The sequence below is a fragment of the Hyaena hyaena genome, unplaced genomic scaffold, assembly GCF_003009895.1.
Source record: "Hyaena hyaena isolate Hyena2069 unplaced genomic scaffold, ASM300989v1 scaffold_136, whole genome shotgun sequence".
Lineage (NCBI taxonomy): Eukaryota > Metazoa > Chordata > Mammalia > Carnivora > Hyaenidae > Hyaena > Hyaena hyaena.
In genome coordinates this window covers 2093071-2116353 of record NW_024080768.1, presented here as the reverse complement: position 1 = coordinate 2116353, position 23283 = coordinate 2093071, and positions in this window count along the sequence as shown.

Here is a 23283-nt window from a genome sequence, read left to right as displayed (position 1 = left end):
CACTTCTTGGAATATACTGAATGCTCAATAAATTTTGGAAAACCGTAACTGAAATTCAGGGCACCTTTAGGGGATAACTTGACTTCACAAATTTCCTTATTTCCTTTGTTACTTCCCTGTCAGAAAACAAGAAGTGTGTGTGTGTGTGTGTGAGAGAGAGAGAGAGAGAAACAGAGAGAGAGAGAGACAGTAGGAGAGAGAAGAAATATAATGTTTACACAGTAAGTTATGAATAAGCCTTTTTAAGATAGTACTATGTTTGAATTACAGATTACAAGTTTTGCCCACTACAGGCAACAATATAATATTTTATGGTCAAAATTTGTCTGCTCATTTGTTATATTACCAGATAAAGTTTCATTTATAAGAGCTTTATACTGTCAATGAAAAAATTACTTGAGAGTAACTGAACGCATCCCATAGAATAAGAATGATAAACTATATATTTAAATTGATTATAGCTACATAACACCAACAAAGTACTCACCTGAACAGTGTTCATCTTCATGGGCAATTGGTGAAACTATAACAGAGTACAGCTAAAGAAAATGCCTCTGCTTTGGTTTATTTGAATGTTTTTTCTTATTCAAGGCCATTAATTTTACCTCTGCCTATGCTGTTCTTGTTGCATGCACAAGGGATGGAGTGGTGACTGGTATCTTCACCAGTGGTTTGTTGTGCTGGATCTGGAGCCTAATGTCTCTGCTCAAATACTAGCTTTGCCATTAACAATCTGTAGGACCTTGGGCAAGTCATTTTATCTATTTATGCCTCTGTCACTTCATCTGCAAAAAGAGAAAAATAATAGGACCTACCCAAGAATGTTGTAAAGAAGAAAAGGAGTTATAAATTACAAAGTGGGAACAGTATCTCCCAAGTCGTGCTCTCTGTTCTGTGCCCCCTCAGTTCTGATTCTCTCCCTTCCCTCCTTCCCTCTTTCCCTCCCTCTCTTTTGCTTGATCTATGATATAACAGTAGGAAGAATATTATCCTGGCTTTTGGTGGGGAAAAAAAGGCATTTCTGAGTTTAGTCCAATCTGGGAATACACCTTTTCCCTACCCTCCTCAAAATATAAAAAACAAAAAAATATAATAGACATTTCATATTCATCATCCTTCATAACTGGAGCAGTTGAAGGATTGCTGTCTGGGCATTTCATGACCAACTAGACCTGGTGATATTAGTATGCACAGACTATCAAACTTCCTATGGTAGCAAACTATGAGCCAATTATTTTTAATATAAGGTTAGGTAGGCAGCTTCTAATATGGTCCTCAGTCATTCCCCTCTCCATCATTCTCACCATGGTTTAATCTCCTCTCCTTGAGTGAGAGCTAGACTGAGTGACTCACTTCTAATGAATGGGATTTGACCACAGTGAAGGGATATCAACTCCAAGATTAGCCTATGACAGATTCAGGCTTCTATAGCTCATACTCACTGGCTCTCTGCTTGCTCAGGTGGAAGTCAGCTGCCATATTATGAGGCATCTAACGAAGAGGCCCATGGTCTCCAGCCAACAACCAGTGAAGACCTAAGGCTCACAGTCCTACAGTCTCCAGAGAACTGAATCCTACTAACAACACTGAGTGAGATTTGAAGCCAATCCTGTGCCAATTGAACCTCGGGATGGTTGTGAACCTGGCTAACAATTTGATTACAATGTTTTGGGACACTATGAGTTGGAGGACATAGTTAAGCCATACCCAAATTTCTGACCCACAGAAACTATGAGATAATAAATGTATTTTTCTAAGATGCTAATTTTTTAATTTTTAAAAATGTTATTTACTTTACAGAAAGAGACAAAGCACAAGCCTGGGAGAAGCAGAGAGAGAAGGAGACACAGAATCCAAAGCAGGCTCCAAGCTTTGAGTTGTCAGCAGAGAGCCTGATGCAGGGCTTGAACTCATCAATCATGAGATCATGACTTAAGTTATCCCAGTTTTGACTTTTCGTATTACTTTTTAATTGCATTCCACCAACTTCTAAAATATTAAGGACAATATAATAAAACATGTGGAGGTATAAAATAAAGGAAAATTTTTAAATTGTATTTGAAGTTAAAATACAAAACTTAAAATGATATAAAACAAGACAAAAGCAGTCAGAGGGATAATTTAATAATGGTATCAGGGAACTGACCACATAAGTTATTCTGTGCTGCCCAGTAGTCAAAAGAGAGAGAAAAGGATATTGTAGAAGTGTGACATAATTTCTTTTGATATTTGTTATCTGAACTTAGAACTTTATATTTATTTTTGTTGAACACTATTTTGCTGGTTTAGCTCAGAATTCAAAGATAATTGGATCAATGACAGTATGTTCATTTTTCCCAGTTTTGTCAAAATATGAAAATATATTGCAATATTACCCCAAAATACTTCTTGACACTTTAAAAAAAAGACAGATTCTGTCAAGAGACATAGGAGAGGAGAGTTTAGTCTTGATATTGGACAGTGGTAAGGCAGTCTAGAGGGCCAGCACCCAAAAGGAAGAGGTGGATCTACATATGACTTGCTTGGACAGATAGCAGTTGAATAGAGACATCTAAAAAGGCAATGAGGAGTAACAGGTTGCAAAGAAAAAATTTTAATATTCAGACAGCCATTGTAACATTCTGATTTTTCACTTGGTCTATAACGGTGGTGAAGTAAACAAAAGATTGGTTGAATATGTTGATTTGGATGATTCATGAATATTTCCCTCACTGTATCCACCTTGGGAGCTGAATTACCTCATTTCATTAATGTTATGGAAAAGTGGAACAAATACTATCTTATGTTTTATCTTTAAAGCTTCTGAGATATATTCTTAACCCTGCTATGTCACTACTCACTCTCAATCACCAGACATTATGAAGTTGATATGGATTTGATCTTATAACTCATTCATTACTCATGTGGTGATGGTGACAGATGTCATTGGTTTAATGATCATAGTTATCCATTGTAATAATTAAGGTGATCACTTAATGAGGCTGGATGTATCATTACTTAATACATCAAATTAGAAAAAGATGTCATGGCTGGGCACACAGCATCACCCATCATTTTTGAAGATGAGTCAATACATTAAATGCTTCTCAATAAAGTGACAGCATGAGCCTTCGGGACTTTTAATTTTCAGAGGGATCCTAAATGGTGATATGAGGTAAGGCCCTCCCAAGCTCTGATGTTGGCTGTTATGGACAAATGAAAGCCCCCTTGTCATCTATCATGTCATGTCATGGAAGCAGCTTCACAACTGTGATGCTTTATGTATGTGACTACAGGGTATGGAATCGTTTCCAGGCCCCGCCCAATTGCTATCCATTTATTGTCTAGAATCTTTGAGAAGTGATCTTTGTTTCCACTGGCCTGTTGAAACTTTTCCCCTGTAACACTCTGAACATGTCTTTTTGCAACTGATGGTGTTTTAAAAATTTTAAAGCCCTTTTAAAAATTCTATCTCATAAAATTATCAGAAGGCAGTTATCCCTATTTCCTTCTTTAACTTTCTTGGGACATGTGTCAGGCATGTTCTGACTTGATTGTTGCTAACTGGGTGCTTTATGGGTTTTCTATGAGAATAATAGCTCCTGGTTACCAGTATCATTATTATATGTATATTATATCTTTACTAAACCTAGCACTAATTTTTCCCATTATCATTTAATTTTTCAATTCTCAGGGTCAATCACAGGATGTTTCTACTCGATGTACCTGACAAGAAGTTGAAATAAGACAGACTATTTTACTTATCAAAATACTGGGATGACTGTAAAGCATGTATTGGTACCTTCTTCACTATCCAAATAGATTCAATACCCAAACTTGATTAAATTATATTACTGTCTCAGAATTTTCACTGGAATTCAATGTCCCTTATTTACATTCCATTTAACCAATCAATGATTTACTGATGCACTTATATATTCATTCATTCATTCATTCATTCATTCATTCATCATTTAACAAAGAGTTATTGAGTTCTTTCTATATGCCAGAGGCTGTAGAGGAAGTATAGAGTTAAATAAAATTGGTTCATGTTTGAGAAAGTTTGAGTTCCTCTGGGTTGATCACTGTCTGGCAGGGGAAGCAGCCATATGGACTGATAACTATAATAAACTGTGATATGCACTGTTTCAGAGATTAGTCAGTGACTGTAAATTCACAGACCACTAAAAAGGTTAATTCTTCATAGGAACTTAAAGAAAGATTTCAAAGACATGGTGTCATGTATTTTGAATGTTGGTGAATCAGTGAGAGTTTTCTAAAGAAGCAGAGTTATCAAAAGTTTATCATGCTCAGAAAAACAGGTGGAAGGTGGGGAAAGTTTAGCTACATGGTATATCTAGAAGAGAGGAAAGGCTTCCAAATATGGCTTAGAAAGGAGGCTGTGACTAGACAAACGAGGGTTTACAAACTCAATGGAGACATGTTGGAAGTGGTCCTGTAGGCTCCTCATTTGCAGAACACAGCACTTGACTTAAAAAATCCTTTATTCCACACATGAGTTTACTAGTTATCACGGGACAAAGTTCTACAGAGGTGCTGAGCTTAAGAAGTTATATACCCGGGGCGCCTGGGTGGCTTAGTCGGTTAAGCGTCCGACTTTTGCTTGGGTCATGGTCTCGCGGTTCGTGGGTTCGAGCCCCGCATCGGGCTCTGTGCTGACTGCCAGCTCAGAGCCTGGAGCCTGTTTCAGAGTCTGTGACTCCCTCTCTTTCTGACCCTCCCCTGCTTACGCTGTCTCTCTCTCTCTCCTAGAAATAAAAAAAACATTAAAAAAAAATAAAAAAAAGTTATATACTCAAAAAAAAAGAAAGAAATGTACCAATTTTGCTGTACTTTTATGTGATAAGTATTTTTAATATCTATTTAGTTGTATCTTTTTAAAGAGAAGCCAAAAGATACCCTTTGAAGGTAAAGGAGATGTAAAATTATAAGTAAAACAAACTTTTGAACATAGAAAACATAAAAATGATTGGAAATATTTCACTATTTTGTGATTTTTATCTCTGAAAACCACACACACACACACGCACACACACACACACACACACCAACTATAAGTTGCCCTCTCAGAGAACCTGGGAGTAGAATTTTCAACATGTGTCAAAATAAAAAATGGGTCAGCAGGGGCGGGGAGGCTCCTGGGTGGCTCAGTTAGTTAAGCATTTAATTTCTGGTTTCAGCTCAGGTCGTGCTCTCACAGTTAGTGAAAAGACGGAGCCCCACATTAGGCTCCACATGGACAGCATAAAGCCTGCTTGGGATCGTCTCTCCCTCTGTCTCTGCCCTTCCCTGCTTCCATGCTCTTTCTTTCTCAAAAAATAAATAAATAAAACTCTAAAAAAAGAGTATATAAAAAATAAAGGATTGAAGTTTTGGGGGTACATGGGTGGCTTAGTTGATTCCGTGTGCAACTCTTGATTTCAGTGTGGGTCACAATCCTATGGTTTGTGAGACTGAGTCCATCCTCAGGCTCTGCACTGACAGTGTAGAGCCTGCTTAGGATTCTCTCTCTCCCTCTCTCTTTCTCTGCCCCTCTCCCTCTCTTATGTGCACATGTGTGCATGTGTATGCACTCTCTCTCTCTCTCAAAATACATAAGTAAGCATTAAAAAATAAAATATGGAAGCTTTCCATTTTTTCCAAGAATAACTCAGTATAATAAAGGAAGTTTGCATATTAAATTTCAAAAACAATAAGCCATTGCATAGTTGGTGGATAAGTTTGTAAAATGTGGTTCATAACATGAACCAATGAACAAATTTTTCTATTTGATTTTTTATTTTCATCATGAGGTAGATTTTCAGGTTTATAGCCATCAAGATCAAGTATTACTATACATTGGGCTTAGAACCATATGTTCATTTTGAACTAATTTAACAGGTTAGATGAAATGTTTCAAAACTTATTATTCAAAATAACAAACCATTTATAGTCATATAGTTTTCCCTACATTACATATGTACTTATATAATTTATGCCTGACATACCTGGGTGGCTCAGTCAGTTAAGTATCTGATACTTGATTTTGGCTCACGTCATGATCTCACAGTTTCATGCGTTGAAGCCCCATGTCAGGCTCTGCACTGACCCTGCAGAGCCTGCTTGGGATTCTTTCTCTCTCTCTCTCTCTCTCTCTCTCTCTCTCTCATCTCTGCTCCTCTCTGGCTCATGCTCTGTCTCTCTCAGAATAAATAAATAAACTTAAAAAACTGTACATAATTTATGCCCTATTTCTAATACATTTTATTATTAAGAATATTTACTATACTTATCTTTTATTTTGAAGTATATATAATATATAAAATACTAAAGTGAGATAATTCTATAGCACATAAACGGGATAATTCTAATATACAAAGTATTTAAAATTTATAAATAAGTAAGTATAAGAACATGTATATAAGCTTTAAGATATCATGGGTATTAATTTTGAGTAGGCATGGAAATAATATTTCATAAATAGGCCTATATAAATAAACATTTAGATTCTGCTCCTTTGGAGAACATGAGTCCTTTGTTTTCTATAAATGACCTTGAACTGATTTGGATAAATCATAATCTCTGATCCATGACAAGTTCTATTCATTGGTCCATGAGTAATCTCTTCCCTTTAAGTTTTTAAGATAGCTGTATATTTATTTATTTTTTTCATTAAAGTTTTTTTAATGTTTATTTATTTTTGAGACAGAGAGAGACAGAGCACAAGCTGGAGAGGGGCAGAGAGAGAAGGAGACACAGAATCCGAAACAGGTCCCAGACTATGAGCTGTCAGCACAGAGCCCCATGCGGGGCTCCAACCCACGGACCGCGGGACCATGACCCAAGCTGAAGTCCAATGCTTAACCGACTGAGTCATCCAGGCTCCCCAAGATAGTTATATATTTAAAATATGTAATAATTACCCATGAACCTACCATCCCAAACAAAATCAAGGGCCTCAACTGTTACCTGCATTGACTCACAGCACTTCTACCAATACATCCCCTGTCTCTCCTCACTCACAGGGCTCACATCTTAAATCCTGTGTTCATCATGCTCTTGTCTTTAAATCTGATTTTTAAAATCATGTTTTCACTTCAGTATTCAGAAGCTTACTTATCTGTTCTTAACTTTAGAAAAGAAACCTTTCATATTTATGGGTTATTTGGGAATTTACTTTTCTCCCTTAACACTGTACTACTAAGTCTACATCATTGCACGCTGCTGTAGTTTATTGGTTTTGACTGCTAGAAAATATTATACTCTTTGACATGCCATAGTTTTTCATCCACTCTCACACTAACAGGTATTTATGCAACTTCAGGTTTTTGCTATTGTGATCAGAGTCTCTAAAAACATTTGTATACCTGCTTTCTGAATAAGTAAAGATTTCTCTAGAATATATAAGGCTGGATCACAGGATATATGAAAAATTAATTTTATGAGGTGTTTACTAAAATGTTTTCCTATAGTGATTTTCCCCTAAGTTGTTCCATACAGAATTTCTGTGTTTGGGGTGAATTACTCTGGTAGTGGTGCTGGGGGTGATATGAAGTGAGGAGAGACAATTTGGGAGCCTCTGACTGGACCATGCCTCATATGATTTCAGTTGTTATATGCTTTTTAGAAACTTGTGCTAAAAACTATTAATAAACTATTAATAAAAACTATTAGTAAAAACTATTTTTATTAATTATAAAATATATATCAAAACCCGTATTGAGTTTTAAAAACATTTCAAGAAAAATCCCTTTGTCATCACATCTTATAAGATCACAGATCCCAAGAAACACAGCATTTCTGGAGACACCACTTTCCTGAAGTGAGACAAAACAAGTGATGGCAAAACCTTATGAGCTTTGTTCCTGTCTCCACACTTCCCCCTCAAGGCAAATATAACCACACCTATATGGAGATGGATGCCTTAATATTTAACATTTTTCCAATGATCCACTTCCATATGGGTATCACATGGTAACATATAGAAGAATTTCCAAATGTTCTTGTTCCCAAACTTCTCTTGCAATAATCCTGGAGAAAAAGATCTGTGACTTTTTCACCACATTGCTTGGTTCTGTTTTGTACAGGCTTTAAATTCTGGAGATATCCTTGCGCTCATATCCAATCCATTTGCAAATCTGTTGGTTCTTCCTTCAAAATAGGTCTCACATCATGTCTCTCCATAGCTCTCCATTGTAATCTCTGGTTCAAATCAACTCCTGTCTTCTATACTCCTGCTTCTATTTTGTGTTCTAAAGACTCTTCTTAAACTGACCATTAATCCTCCAAAAGCATGAGTCTGATCATACCACTTCTCAATTCCTTCAATGGGGTTTTATCTCATTCAGCATAAAATTTTAACCCCTTACCATAACTTATAGACCCAACCTGGTATAGCCTTTAGCTCTGATTGCATTTTATGTCACTTATCACTGGCTTCCTTTTCTCCTGCCACATTAGTGTCCTTGCTTTTTCTCAAATAGATCAACAATAATTCTGCTTTAGCACACGTGAGTTGTTGTCCTTTTACTTTGAACGTTCTTTCTCCGTATACTGACTATGTTCTTTTTCCACATATGAACATAATTCCCTCAAGTTAAGAATGTTTCTGTTCAAATCTTACCTCCTTTCAGAGGCACTTTAGCTTACTATCCTTTCAGAAATGAACCTCTTCATTCTCAAGCACATCAGTTCATTTTTATTCTCATCAAGGAACCTACTACTCCCAAATAGGTATCATAAATACATTTATCTGTCAGTTACCATTTGCCCCACTAGAGTATAAAATACCTGGGGGGATGAATTTTTCTGCCCTCCATACATTAAAATGTATCACTGTACTCCCAGCATACATTAAAGTGTCAAACAAAAGCTGTGGCATTCAGCAGAAGTATTTTGAGTGAATAAACTAGAGTCTGGTTCATCTAGAAACTTCCACAACTTCCATATAAACTTACCCTGTGATCTCTTTCTTAAATATTTTAATAAATGATTGAGCAAGATCAAATTTTTGCTAAAATACTTAATTTTTTAAATCTGTTTTCAGGTTGGGCTTCTGCATTTAAGTTCTATGCATAAATTCATTTTTAGAAAGTGTTCTGCTGAGAAGAAAAATTTTAAAACCACTCATATATAATCTTCTTAACACAAGTAGGATTGCACTATATTCCTATTTTATGGATGATATTAGACTTCAGAAGGTTTAAGTAATTTTTTCAAAGTCACATGGATCTTAAGAGCTATGATATGGCTCAGGTGGGAGCCATTTCTGCTTCACTATAAAGCTTATGATCTTACCAATTATCCTGGTATCTTTAGGTCCTCATTGTATTGAAGTAAATGCATTGAATATAAGATGTGATGACACAGGACCAAAAAAAAAAAAATGTATGTTAATAAAGAGATGATACAATCACTATTTCCAGTGAATTCCTTGAAGAGCTATGGTTAAGTTGTCTGTTGTGGTGGAGGGTCAGGTGATGTGCACTGGTGAATGTCTTGTGATAGGCTGTTGTACATCAACCAACATCATGTAGAATACACTGGGAATGAGTATAGAATGGTCAGTGGGTACATGGATTCCTCTTCTGAAATGACAGCACTATGGATACATTGAGCTGCATTCCAAATCAAGAGCATTTCTCTGTAAGTGCCCAGGAGAATGGAATATCCATGTCTGTCTTCCAGAGACATTCTACCTGCACTCAGTGATTATGGCTACTATTCATTAAAACCTATTGTTTGGCAGAAAAGATGGGGGAAGGGAAGACTGATACATATACATGATAAAAGGAGCACTGTCATATTAAACTATGTGTTGCCATATGTTACCTTAAACAATAAATGTGGGGAGACTTTAAGTCAGTAAAAACAGCAGCAAAAATAAGTGCCCGTAAAACAAAAATTCAAATCCCTTAATGTAAAAGTCATGTATAAAATTAAACTGTAGGCAACAGATAAAAGCCAACAATACTACTGTGTATTATTACAAACTACTTAACTGCAGGAAAATAAAATCAGGGAAAATAAATTTGAGAAAGTGCAATTAAGGCTAACTTTGAACAAACGGGATTTTATTTCCTTGTTCTAATTAAAAGCAAACAAATAAAAAATAAACAGCTGTTGAGATTACTTGGCTTCAATTAAAAATAATATTTGGGGCTCTTCTCACTCACGTACACCTGACATATTTACCCTACAAGGGAACCTGACCAAATGTGAAGAGTTGGCTTCATTCTGGAGAGGCTCAGCAAAGTGCACTAATAATTAGGACACCAACTGCAAATTAGCAAACCTCTTGAAACTCAGCCAAGACTTGAATAAGAGATAAAATGCAATTAAAAAGTAAAAGTATGAAACTTTATTGTGAAATATAAATGTTTTAATTCCCATTAAGAGTCTTAAGAAATAAAGAAGTCTCCAAAGAATTTGTTCTGAAATTCTTTTGAAATTCCTAAAGTGTTATTTCTGTTTTTCATAAATATATATGTATATATATGTATTATTTATTTGAATTTTCCTTCTATGTGATAAGATATGAGAGTTTTACACAACTTAGATTATAGCAGAGGGTGTCCCAACATAGTGTCCTCCCTATTGCAGGAATAGGTTGGTAGTAAGGACTTGGTCCTCTCTGAATTGTACCAGACTGGGAACACTAGGAACTTAAGATTAGAGACACTTGCAGGTGAATGACTACGTCAGGAGAAACATCCAACAGGTGGTTAAAGGAAATTAAGTAAAGCAGATTAAGTACAATATCAGAAGATACTGTGGCAACATGTTCTTAGCAATAGCTTTTGGTCTAACAGGCATACCAGTAAGATGGCACAGTGGGCACTTAATATAACTGGTCACTGTCAAGTATGTATGGAGGTGGTAGTCTGATCCTTAACAGAATCATCCTAGAGATTCAATGTAGGGATCATCATATGGCAGTCAAGAAATGGTTTCACCTATGAAGAGAAGAAATTTGGGGCTAGGACAAGCCTACTATTAACTGGGAATCAGAAATAGAATGGGAACTAACCCTATTCAATATTAAGCAGTAGGTATGCTATAATGTTTCAATAATTAACTCTGGGAGGCTTTAGTCATGAATAGACAAGTATCCATAGAAAAAATAAAGTCAAAACATGGATCTAGATATGGAAATTTAGCATCCGATATAAGAGGTTTCACAAATCAGTGCTGCAATGAAAAAGTATTCATGAATTGGGTTGGGGCTATCAAGCCATTAGGGAAGGTCACAGTTTCAGGGACTAGGAGAGACTCAACTTCCAGAAAAGCCCAGCAGGTAGCCAGCTACAACTGCTTTAATGGCATATAGCATGGGGATGAAGTGGGAAGACTCTTGTATCAGAAACCTATGTGCAATGTATGGCCACCATGGGTCATCTAGAGACTCCGGGACATATGAAGAGAAATTGCTAAGCCTTCTAAAGTGAAGGAATTTAAAAGAGGCAATGATGGGAATGCATATTGTATTACAATTTGGACAGATTCTAGAGCCTTCTGTTGGAGGAGCCCCCTTCAAGGTAGTACAATTTGCAAATAACATACCAAACAGATTTGTAAAGTCCATTTTTAAACTTCTGAATTTTCGTTACAACCCATAAAAGTTGAAAAAAATGTTGATTTTGTTTTAACGTTGTGGAAGCTGCAAGAGTTGATAGCTGTACCTTAACAATATCAGGAATTGAGTAGCCCTGGTTTACCAAGTAATTTTCCAAACTTCAACTGATGTGGCAGAACCTTTCACTCTACTGTGAGGCAATAGCTTATCCCCCTTCCCTTTTTTGTAAGCTCCCTGTTTGTATGTTCTGAATGAGTCAAATGGATATCCTCAGAGAGGAGGGTATCATCAGTGTAATGCCATACTTGTACTCCTAAAGAAAGCTGCATGTGGTTCAGATTTATCTGGAAAGACTGTATGTGATGGCAGAGGTGTTGAGGTACCTCATGGGAAGGTGTATTGTATCACACTGAAAGGTAAATTGCTTGAGATGCTGTTGAAGTTGGCATTGAACAGAACATTTTAGCCAAATCTTCAACAGCAAAATATTTACCCATTTCTGTTTGGATGAACTGAATCATTATAATAATATCAATGGGACCACAGCATTGAGGTTGCAATAATCCACCACTCATTCTTTACAAGTTTAACAAGTTTTAAGAGGAACTTAAAGGAGTACCATGGGGGAGAAGAAGGGGAAAAATAGTGGGGGAGAGGGAGGGAGGCAAACCATGAGAGACTCTTGAATGCTGAGAACGAACTGTGGGCTGATGGGGGTGAGGGAGGGGGAAGAAGGGTGATGGGCAAGGAGGAGGGCACTTGTGGGGATGAACACTGGGTGTTATATGGAAACCAACTTGACAATAAACTATTTAAAAAAAGAGGTAAAGAATTAAAAAAAACAACAGACCAAATTGGCAGTTAAATGGAAAAATAGGGGAGATAATCATCCCGTCACTAAATAGTTCTTGTATAAATGGGTTTCAATCTAGAAAGTCTGCTTTGATTTACATTGAGCCATGTTAACTATTTTATTTGAGGAAGAGGGGCTGATCTACCAATTGTCATGTTGTCAAGCTAATGCCTAAGTTCCAAAGACTTCATTTAATTTTAAATTAAAATGTATTTTATTACTTATTGGGTCAGAGCCACCATGTTTACTCAAATGTTTTAGGGTACCAGGTTCTATGACCACGGAAAATTTAGGCAAGGCAATCATTCTGATGGGTAAAGCATAACTATTTGTCCTTTATTTTATATTCAGTAACTCCCCTAAGATGTCTTGTTTAAATTTAGTGGGATATCCAAGTGTAACTGTAATTTGAGCTCCACTATTGATTAAGGCCATGAAAGTTTGCCAAATGATGCATTTTTAGGAGATATTAGTTAATTCATAATCTACAATGTGGAGGCATAAAAACCAAGCATGATTTTTTGTCTCTTAGATGTATAAATTTTTTTGGTAAATTTTGGATTTCCAATTAGGTCAACTGTGAACATTTGTTTCAGCTTTTTTCCTTAATTGTATTCATGTTTCTTTCCTTCTTTCCTTCCTTCCTTCTTTTTTGTGGTTACTGGATATATTTTGGGGGATCCTTTCTACCCTGATCAAATTTATACGTTTATTCCTCCAGAAAGTCTCAAATCAGTTTAATCAGAGTTACAGCCTCCCCCAACACAATGGATCATTAACCCCTTGACTCTGCCCGAAGGTATACCATACATATTTTACCAGAATTCTGGGCATAAGGACATTTTTGTGTGTGTGTTAAAAGCATAGGCAACAACAGCAACAACAGCAAACAATAGAATCCTAGTGATTCATCTACTTTTAGGTGTGTAAAATTCAGCATGCTACATAGTAACAACTTTTTCTCCAGCCACGTGGGTCTGTATATGGTGCAGGTTATGCGACTTTCCCCTGCATCCTCTATCTAACAGAGGCCAATGCTGGATTGAGACATACAACTAAGGGTCATAGGGTGAAAGTCATTCTCCTGAACTCAGCATCTATCATGGCTTATGCTGGAATCAAAATACACAATTATTCAGCTGAGACACACAACTCAAGGACTCTTTAAGGAGGGCTTCATTCCTATAGTATTGTATAACAGAGGCTCTGTAGAACTCAGTAAATGCAGCACAAAGCCGCCCAGCTCAAAGCACAAATTTACCAGCAGGTAGCAATACAGCTCAAAGAGCATACTAACAAGCAAACAGCAGCTCAAAATTATTGCTCACCTGCAGGCAGCAGAGCTGATTGGTAAACCAAAGCAAAAGAAACATCCCTGCTTGTGGTGGACATTGGCTCAACATCCTGCTCGCAGCACCAAAGTTTTGGACATTCTACAAAAAGAAGATAGAGCCCCACCCAAAATTTGGTTTGTATGCCAAGACCAATGACACTACACCCCAAGAGGTTATTAAAAGATTATTTACTTACAGAAGGGACTCCTGGAGAGAGCAGGGAGGCATAAACATATTCCAGTTGACTTGAGCAAGGCAGAAAGAAAGGATTGGGCTTTTATAGCGGCTAGCAGATGTGCATTGTCTAGGATTTGATCAGGTTTGAATTTCCTGCAGGCACCAAAGTAGGGGAAATGAGCAAGCTTTCTCCATGTCCTATCCAGATATGGAAAAGCGAAGAAGAAGATGAGGCTTAAAGGCCATAATCACACATCAAAAAAGGGGAGAAAGGGAGGTCAGACCCTTAGTTACACCCTTTAATAAATTTTGAATTTACCTTGTGAAATATTATACATCCAAAACTAAATAAAACCTCACCCCCATACTCTCTCCAAATGCAAAGTAATAAAGAATCACTATAGATGCTTGAAACCATTATTTTCTATTTATAGTTCCCTTTATATCTCAATTATTTCCCTATGAATTATTTCCCTAAGAGTCTCTTCACTTGTTAAAAATAGAGTTAGTAGGAACATAAACAGAATTATTCCTAGCAGGAGGAAATCTTAGAGGTTGTTTCTTTCAATACTTTTTCTGAAACAGGTGTTGGAACTAAATCCAGAGATTTAGCTCAAATGCCCCAAATGGGATTTTGAATTAATCTTGTCATAAATAATTATTTTGTTTGCTAGTTCATTTGTTGTGGGAATATCTGGAATTAGTCTTTGACATATGCATCCCCGTAAAGGCATAACCTTCTTTTAACGCCTCCTTGCTTTCCTAATGTGGGTTTCTATCTCTAACACTCTTTTCTTCTGGGAAAGAAGTACTGCTGTGATTTTCAGTTCATTTGGAGAGCGCTTTGACTCCTGATCTAAATCTTGATAGCAAAATAAGAGCTTAACTTCTGTCTATCATGTCATGCATGGCTGGGACCTGCTCCAAAGACACCGCACACATTGCTGTGTGTACAACACACTTCAGTGATCACTGTTACTGGAAGATTCTTATTGCCTATAACCTGTGTTGGCCTAGACATGAAGACTCATTTTGCCACACCCCTTTGATGTTAGTTCTGTCCTCCAAATTAAGTACTGCTTTCCTCACTGGTTTCATCTAGATTGCCAACATTCCTCAGAGTCAGAGCCTATCTGAACTATAATAAATCTTAATAAGTTATTTTCTCCAATTTACCCTTTTTTGGTAAGACAGGTAATTTAGATATAGAGAAGTACCTGAGAAAAAGGGAACAATACACATTAGAGAATATATGACCTCTTATCTTCGCTATCTAGAATGACACAACTAAATAATGCTCAACCCTAATCATTCTATATTTTCAGAAAAAGCTAGTTCAATGTAGTATAATTTTGGAGTACTTATGACACATACACACTTACATGTAAAGATGCGTGTTTAGCTCTCTTTCCCCATCACTTCCTACAGTGCACGTAGCAGCACCACAGTTAATGATGCGAAACAGCAGAAAAAGGTAATATAGTGTGTTAAAAGGTGGTCCTGACCAGTAACCACTTGTCTATCCCCTAGTTTTGTATGATCAGTGGTTCTCAGATCTAGTGTGTGTAAGAACCACTTGGAAAGCTTGAGAGAAAACAGGTTTCTATGCCTCTTGGAGATTCTCATTCAGTACGTGGCAACAGGGACAATGAATCTGCATTCCTAACAAGCTCACAGTTAATTCTGTTGCTGTGGTTCCAGGGACTGCTTTTTTGAGTATCCCTTTGGTCTATACTAGTATTTCTTCATTCTATTCTTGATCACTTACATTCACATCACCTGGAATGTTCCACAACAGTCTCAAATGCTCCCAAATTAGACTATTTGGGAGAGGGGGCCAGAAATTTAATGATAACATATGAGGTGGTTTCTATATATCTGTACCCTATAATAATTCTAAAACAGTGGTTCTTGAGGTGCCTGGGTGGCTCAGTCAGTTAAGCGTCTGACTTCGGCTCAGGTCATGATCTCATGGTTCATGGGTTCAAGCCCTGCATCAGGCTCTGTGCTGACAGCTAGATCAGAGCCTGGAGCCTGTTTTGATTCTGTATCTCCCTCTCTCTATGACCCTCCCCTGTTCATGCTCTCTCTCTCAGAAATAAATAAAACATTAAAAAAATTTTTAAACAGTGTTTCTTAAACTTTGCTGTACATTATGTTCACCTAGGAATCTTTAACTATTTCTGATGATTTGCTCTCACTTTTAGATTCTCAGATTTAATTGGTGTGAGGTGCAAGCAGGGCAACAGGAGTTACAGAATATCCCCAGGTGATATTAATGCACAGCACAATTGGGAACCACTGTTCTGAACAATATTTAAATCAGTGTCTGAGAAATAAAATTAGAACTTTGCTAAAGGGACTTGTTAGTTATAATAGCTGAGCAAGTTAAGAAATTCTTCTCAGGATTCAGGTTTGGAATGAGTTAAATCTATCCCTTGCCTAAAATTGCCTTGTTTATTCAGAAATTAAAAAAAAAAGTTCTCTTCATGGAGTCCAAAAGCCTTGTTCTTAAAAGAAATACATATTTAATGCTGGCATTTAATGAAGTCAGCCTTTTGTTCAGAACTTTATTACACTTTGTTTTAATTGGAATTTTAGTTGATCTTGTGCCTTTCTGACACAAATCTAAAAGTCACCAGGGACAATTACAACATTGTCATGATAGCCCCAAGATTTTACATTAATTCCCTTAACTTACAGATATGGACATTTGAAACTTCCACTAATTCAGAGCATTGCAGAAAGGGTAAAATACTGGGTAATATATTTTTTAAAGTGTGTGTGTGTGTGTGTGTGTGCACATGCATGTGTGCATGTGTGTGTATGTGTCTGTGTGTCTGTGTGTGTGGGTAGCATGAGGGAGGAATACGTATTTTTGAGAGCAATTTTCTGTCTCCAAACATTATGAAACATTTAAATAACTTTCCAAAAGATATGCCAAATCTTTTTGTGTAGAATTCTTTTTAAATTATTATTTAATTCTTTTTTAAAGAGAGATTTTTGGGGTGCCTGGGTGGCTCAGTTGGTTAAGTGTTCAGCTTCAGTTCAGGTCATGATCTCATGGTTTGTGGGTTCGAGCCCCGTGTCTGGCTCTGTGCTGACAGCTCAGAGCCTGGAGCCCGTTTCAGATTCTGTGTCTCCCTCTCGATCTCTGCCCCTCCCCATTTGCACTTTGTATCTCTCTTTCTCAAAAATAAATAAATAAATAAACAAACACAAAAAAATTTAAAGAGAGATATTCATGTTCTCTGTTGGGAAGCAGAATGGAACAAATAACCTTTGGATCCAGGTAATTCTAAAAATTCCATATTTCTGTAAACACTACCTTCTCCCTTTTGGGTATACCAAAGCTCTTTTTAACTCTTTGTACATTCACCCAGGCAGTTCCAGTGCTTCTAGAAATGCTGCTTATCTTTATGTTTCAGTAATTCCTTATACTTCAGAGTTCAGAAATTTTTGCTCTATAGATGTAGAATAATAGTGATAGATAAAGATGCATACATATACTTTTCTCTCTATTTGTCTTTAGTTGCTTAATGATTAAAGTAATATAATGGAATCTTAATGACTGTCATAAACTATATATAGCATCTTAGAGAGAAACTAATTCCTGAACTAAAATCAGGAAAATCAAGAGACATAACATGTAGGATTAAAATAGCTAAGGAAATATAGATTCTCATTATAAATTGGCTTTTGGTGGTGGGCTCATGCAAAATCTTCCACTTTTTCTAATAAGATGGTTTTGAAGAAGTAGGAAAAGAAACCAGTCCTTAAAACTAAAAAAGAAAAAGACTGAAAGAGAAATGTAACAATGCTCTCTTCAAAAAATTTTTACTAATGTAATGAGAATGGATTTGCACTAAGAGAAATCTACCTTGTTCAGAAACAAGGACTGGTTTTATATATGGCACAGACATCAGAGAAGGCCTTAGGAAATAACTAATGAGTGGTCTTATGTGGATTCTATGAGTCATTAAATCTAGCAGAAGGGAGAAATCTCAGAATGGGAAAGTTTAAGATGAAATACATAATCATTGAAAACCCACTGAAAGGAGTAAATACAAGATTGAAAGTAAAAGCAAAAATAAAAAAGTCATTTTTTAGCTTGAGCAAATCTCCCAGAACTCATAAAAAAAGTTTAAAAAAGAGATTAATATGAAGAGCAAAAACTGATGTATTAAAAATGACCGTCACCTAAAGTAAATTAGATAAATCTAAGAGATTTGTCCTCTCACATAAACTTGGGTCAATCAAGGAAAAATGATCACAGTCAACTCAGAAATCAGGAAAACAGTTACACAAAGGTTTAATATAACCCACTGAATGCTGAATAAAGAAAAACACAACTGAAAATGGTAGGGAAACTCTGTGGTGTTTTTGTCTGTATCCTACCCCCTCCCCGGTTCAGTGGGTCATTTTGATGCCTATTGTCCACACCCTGTGTGGACCTCTGGTCCCTCCTTCCAGAGGAAGGAGAGCAAACCTTATTTATAAAAAGGAAATCGTGTTTGTCTGTTCTAACTGCCTGAAGGGGGCTACCTCAAGAGAACTAAGGCAAGTACATGCTTTTTTTTTGTTTTTCTTACAGACAGGACTCCTGGCAGAAAGGCTGAAGACACTCCTCCAAAATATTATAAGTCAAACACCCAATCCACCACCACCTGGGGAAAAAGATTACAATTGAGGCAAATAGTAGAGTATCTAATGTCTTGGAGGAAGAGGTGGGGTGGAGTCTTTGGGAAATTGGGGCATTTAAAAGGGTTCACGTACACTGGAACATTTAGAAAGTTGCATGCATCCCTGTGGCAGACTGTGTGCTTACAAAAGCTCTAAGAAGATCCCAGGCCTTCACTCCTAGTGATTCTGGTCCCTAGCCTCAGGGCAAACAAGAAGGGAAGTTTAAGAGAGAGTAGCAAACTGCCTGGCCAAGATGAAGAGTGCTCTAGCCCAATGCCAACATGTGAACAATTGGGAAGTTATTTCTTTCTCTCTCTCTAAACACTAGCAACCTAAGCATAAGCTAAAGGAAAAGAGACTATGAGACCATACATGGCAAAGTATAGAGATTTAACAAAACAAGCTTAGAAAAATTATGAGACAACAAAGAGCTACAACCCACAGCAAACAACAAAGACAAACCCTGAGGGGATGGGCAGGAGCAGGGGAGAGGAAGAATATGATTTTCAGAGTTATTATGTTATAATACACCCAATTTTCAACAATAATAAAATACAAAGCATATATAAAAATAAGAAAGCATGGTCCATTACAGTAGAAATTAACAAAACATATTCCTGAGGAAGTCTAGACATTGCATGTATTAGATACTTTAAATCTACTATCTTAAATTTGCTCAAGGAACAAAAGAAAACCAGAGGAATGGCATATGAACAGATAAATAATATCAATAAAATGTCTATTTATTAAAAAAAAAAGACCAAACAGAAATGCTGGAGCTTAAAAGGATAACTGAAATGAAAAACTCTTTTTATCGCAGACTTGAGCAGACTAAAGGATCAGTAAACTTGAACACAGAACTTTTGTTCAATTGGGATATTTAATCTGAAGAGCAAAAAGAGAAAAGAATGGAGAGAATGTAACCTGTGGGACACCATAAGCCTATCAAAATATGCATTACAGAGATCCTGAATGAGTGGAGAGAGGAAGAGGGCAAAAAGAATATTTAAAGAAAAAAACTTCCCAATATTGACAAAAAAAATATTTAATCTTCATATTCAAGAAACTCAATGAGTTCCAAGACAGATAAAGTCAGAGATCCACATGCAAATACATTATAATTAAATTGTTGAAGGCTAAAGACAAAGAGTGAATCTTGAAGGCGGCAAAAGAGAAGTGATAATTATGTAGAAGTGATCCTCAATTAAATTAACAGCAATATTCTAGAAATCATGGAGGCCAGAATGGAGAGAGTTAGTATTTTTTAAGTGCTAAGTGAAAACACTGTCAACCCAAAAGTCCATATCTGGCAAAACTCTGCTTATTTTAAAGTGAGGGAGGGACACCTGGGTGGCTCAGTTGATTAAGCAACCTACTTAGGCTCAGACACGGGTCATGATCTCTTGGCTTGTGAGTTTGAGCCCTGTGGTGCGGGCTTGGAGCCTGCAACAGATTCTGTGTCGGCCTTTCTCTCTGCTCCTCCCCTGCTCAGGCTCTCTCTCTCTCTTAAAAATGAATAAAAAATGTTAACAAAATTTTTTAATGAGGGAGAAATTAAGACATCCCAGATAAACAAAAGTTGAAGGAGTTGGTGGTCACTAGCAGAGATACCTTATGAAACATGCTGAAGGGAATTAAGCTGAGATGAAATGTCACAAGACAGAAATCAGAAGGCATGCAAAACAAAGCACTTATAAAATTAACTATACAGGTTAATGTAAAAACCAGTGTTATGGTATTTTTTATTTCTAACTTCTTTTTTCTATGTGATAAAATGCAAATACATAAAACAATTATATATCTATATTAATGGGCATATAAGGTATAAACATATAATTTGTGACAATAACATCAAGGTAGAAAAAATAGAGCTCTATGAAAGCAGAGTTTTTGCATGTTATTAAAGCTTAGTTAATACAAATTCAAACCAGATTTTTATAAATTTACGATATCATTTCTAATCATCATGATAATGACTATGAATACATCAAAAAGTATACATTAAAAAATGAGAAGCTAATCAAAATAGCACACTAAAAATGTCAGTCAAGCACAAAAGATTATAGTAGTGGAAGAAATAAGGTACAAAAAATCTATAAGACAGAAAATATATAGCAAAGGGCAGGAGCATGTCCTCCTTAAATTAAAAAAAATAGACTTTAAAAGTAAATAGAATAAACTCTTCAAACAAAAGGCAAAAATAGGCAGAATGGATTTAAAAACATAATTTAACTATATACACGCTACAAGAAACTCATGTTAGATCAAAAGACAGAAATGGGTTGGAGTGAAAAAAGAGAAAATGATATTCCATACAAATAGTAACCAAAAAGGAACTGGGGTGATTATGCTAATATTTGTCAAGATAGGCTTTAAGTCAAAAGCTATTACCAGAGCCAAAAAAGGATTCTGTTTTTTGGTCCAGCTTGTAAGGTGTTTAGAAGTTGCCACTCTGTGGGGTCCCTGGGTGGCTCAGTCAGTTGAGCCTCTGACTTCGGCTCAGGTCGTGATCTCACAGTTTGTGGGTTCAAGCCCCGCCGTGGGCTCTTTGCTGACAGCTTGGAGCCTGGAGCCTGCTTCAGATTCTGTGTCTCCCTCTCTCTCTGCCCCTCCCTTGCTTGTGCTCTGTCTCTGTCTCTCTCAAAAAATAAACATTAAAAAATGTTTAAAAAGTTGCCACTCTGCCTTTAAAAAGATTTAAAAAACTGAACAAATTGAAAAATCTACAACTCTTCTAAGATCCATCAGAGAAGTAACCTCACAGGACAAAACTTTGCCTCCAAAGTTGGAGAGATAGGTGAATTCAAAATTTCAAAACCTACTGGAATAGAAACCCCTGAGTAGAAACCTGTGAATCAGCCAGTAGGGGGATAGTAAAACCTGAACTGTAACTGATGAATTGTTAGAGACTCAGAGAGAACAAATTTCAGTTTTTAAAATGCAAAGCAGACCCAGTCATAAGGAGACCCTTACACTTTTATGAGTTTTATGTCCAGAAACTCAATCAGGTTCTCATGAAGAGTATTAGGGAAAAATCCCCTGTGCTTCCAGCAGAAGCCATTTGGAAATGTGCCTGAGTATTCTGTTCTTATAAAAGGTTGCCTCAAGAGAGCCTAAACTATTTTTTACCAGAGCCTAAACTATTTGGCTTCTATCAGAGCCTAGCAGACCCAGAGAAAGGAAAATGCTCAACTCCAACCTCTCTAGCCATTCTGTCCTACCAATAGTGGGGAAAAAACTAGAAAGTGCTTCTAAAGTTCATAGTACAGATGCACAGCTTCTCTAGGTGACTGAGACCTAATCATAGGACTACAGAACGATTCCTCACCTTATGATCACATTACGACATAACTAAATGCCTGTTTATGGCAATTAATTTTACCCAGTGCATAACATCTGGCTATCAAGAAAAAATTTGCAAAGCACACTCAGATGTAAAAAGCACAGCTGAAGAGACAGAACAAACATCAGAACCAGTCTCAAATTAGAATTAGACTGGGGTTTGGAAACAACAATCATTAATATGTTAAGGACTCTAATTAATTAAGGAGACAAAATACACATGAAACATTACCCAGGACATATCATATATCAACAAAAATGTATCTATGGTTAAAAAGATTAAAATTATACAAAGTATTGTCTTTGACCACGAAGGAAAGAAGCTGGAAATCAGTAACAGAAATAAAACTATAAAATTCACCAATATGTGGGAATTAAACAACACATTTTTAAACTACCAACAGGTCAAAGAAAAAAATCCCAAGTGAAATTGGAAATACGTTGAAACAAACAAACAAACAAAAAACCCTCACAACATATCAAAACTATGGGATGCAGTGAAAGCAGTACTCAGAGGGAAATTTATAGCTGTAAATGCCTACATTAAAACAGAAGAAAGTACTCAAATCAATAACTAACTTACCATTTAAAGAACTAGAAAAAAAGGATACTAAACCCAAAGGTAGAAAAAGGAAGGAAATAAAAATTAGACCAAAGATTAATTAAAAAGAAAAACAACAGGGATAATTAACGACATCAGTTTGGTTCTTTTCACATGTTAACAGAATTGAAAACCCTTTAGCTTATAGCTAAAGATTAAAAACAAAAGGCAGAAGACACAAATAACTAAAATCAGAAATAAAAGTGGAGACATTATTATTGATCTTATAGAAGTAGAAAGCATTATAAGAGAATGTTATGAATGATTGCATAACAACAAATTAGATAATTTAAATGAAATAGATAAATTCTTAGGAGCACAAAAATTACCTAAAATGATCAAATTAAAAAGAAAAAAGAAAAAGAATAAAAAAATCTCTACAGACCTATTTCAAATAGAGGAATTAAATCAGTAATCAAAATAGAGAAAAGTTCTGGGCCAGATGGCTTCACTGGTGAATTCTACCAAACTTTTAAAGAGGGATTAATCCTTCTAAACCTTTTCCAAACAAAGGGAAACACTTTCTGACTCATTCTGTAAGACCAGAAGTACCCTGATACCTAAGCCAAAAACTCTTCCACAAGAAAAAAAACAAAACAAAACAAAAAATACCCTTAAAGACCAAAATCTTAAAAATATAGATCTAGCCTAGGAATGCAACGGTGGTTCAACCTAAACAAATCAATCAGTGTAATGCCCCACCCAGATCATAGAATAAATGAAAAATCCACATAATCAT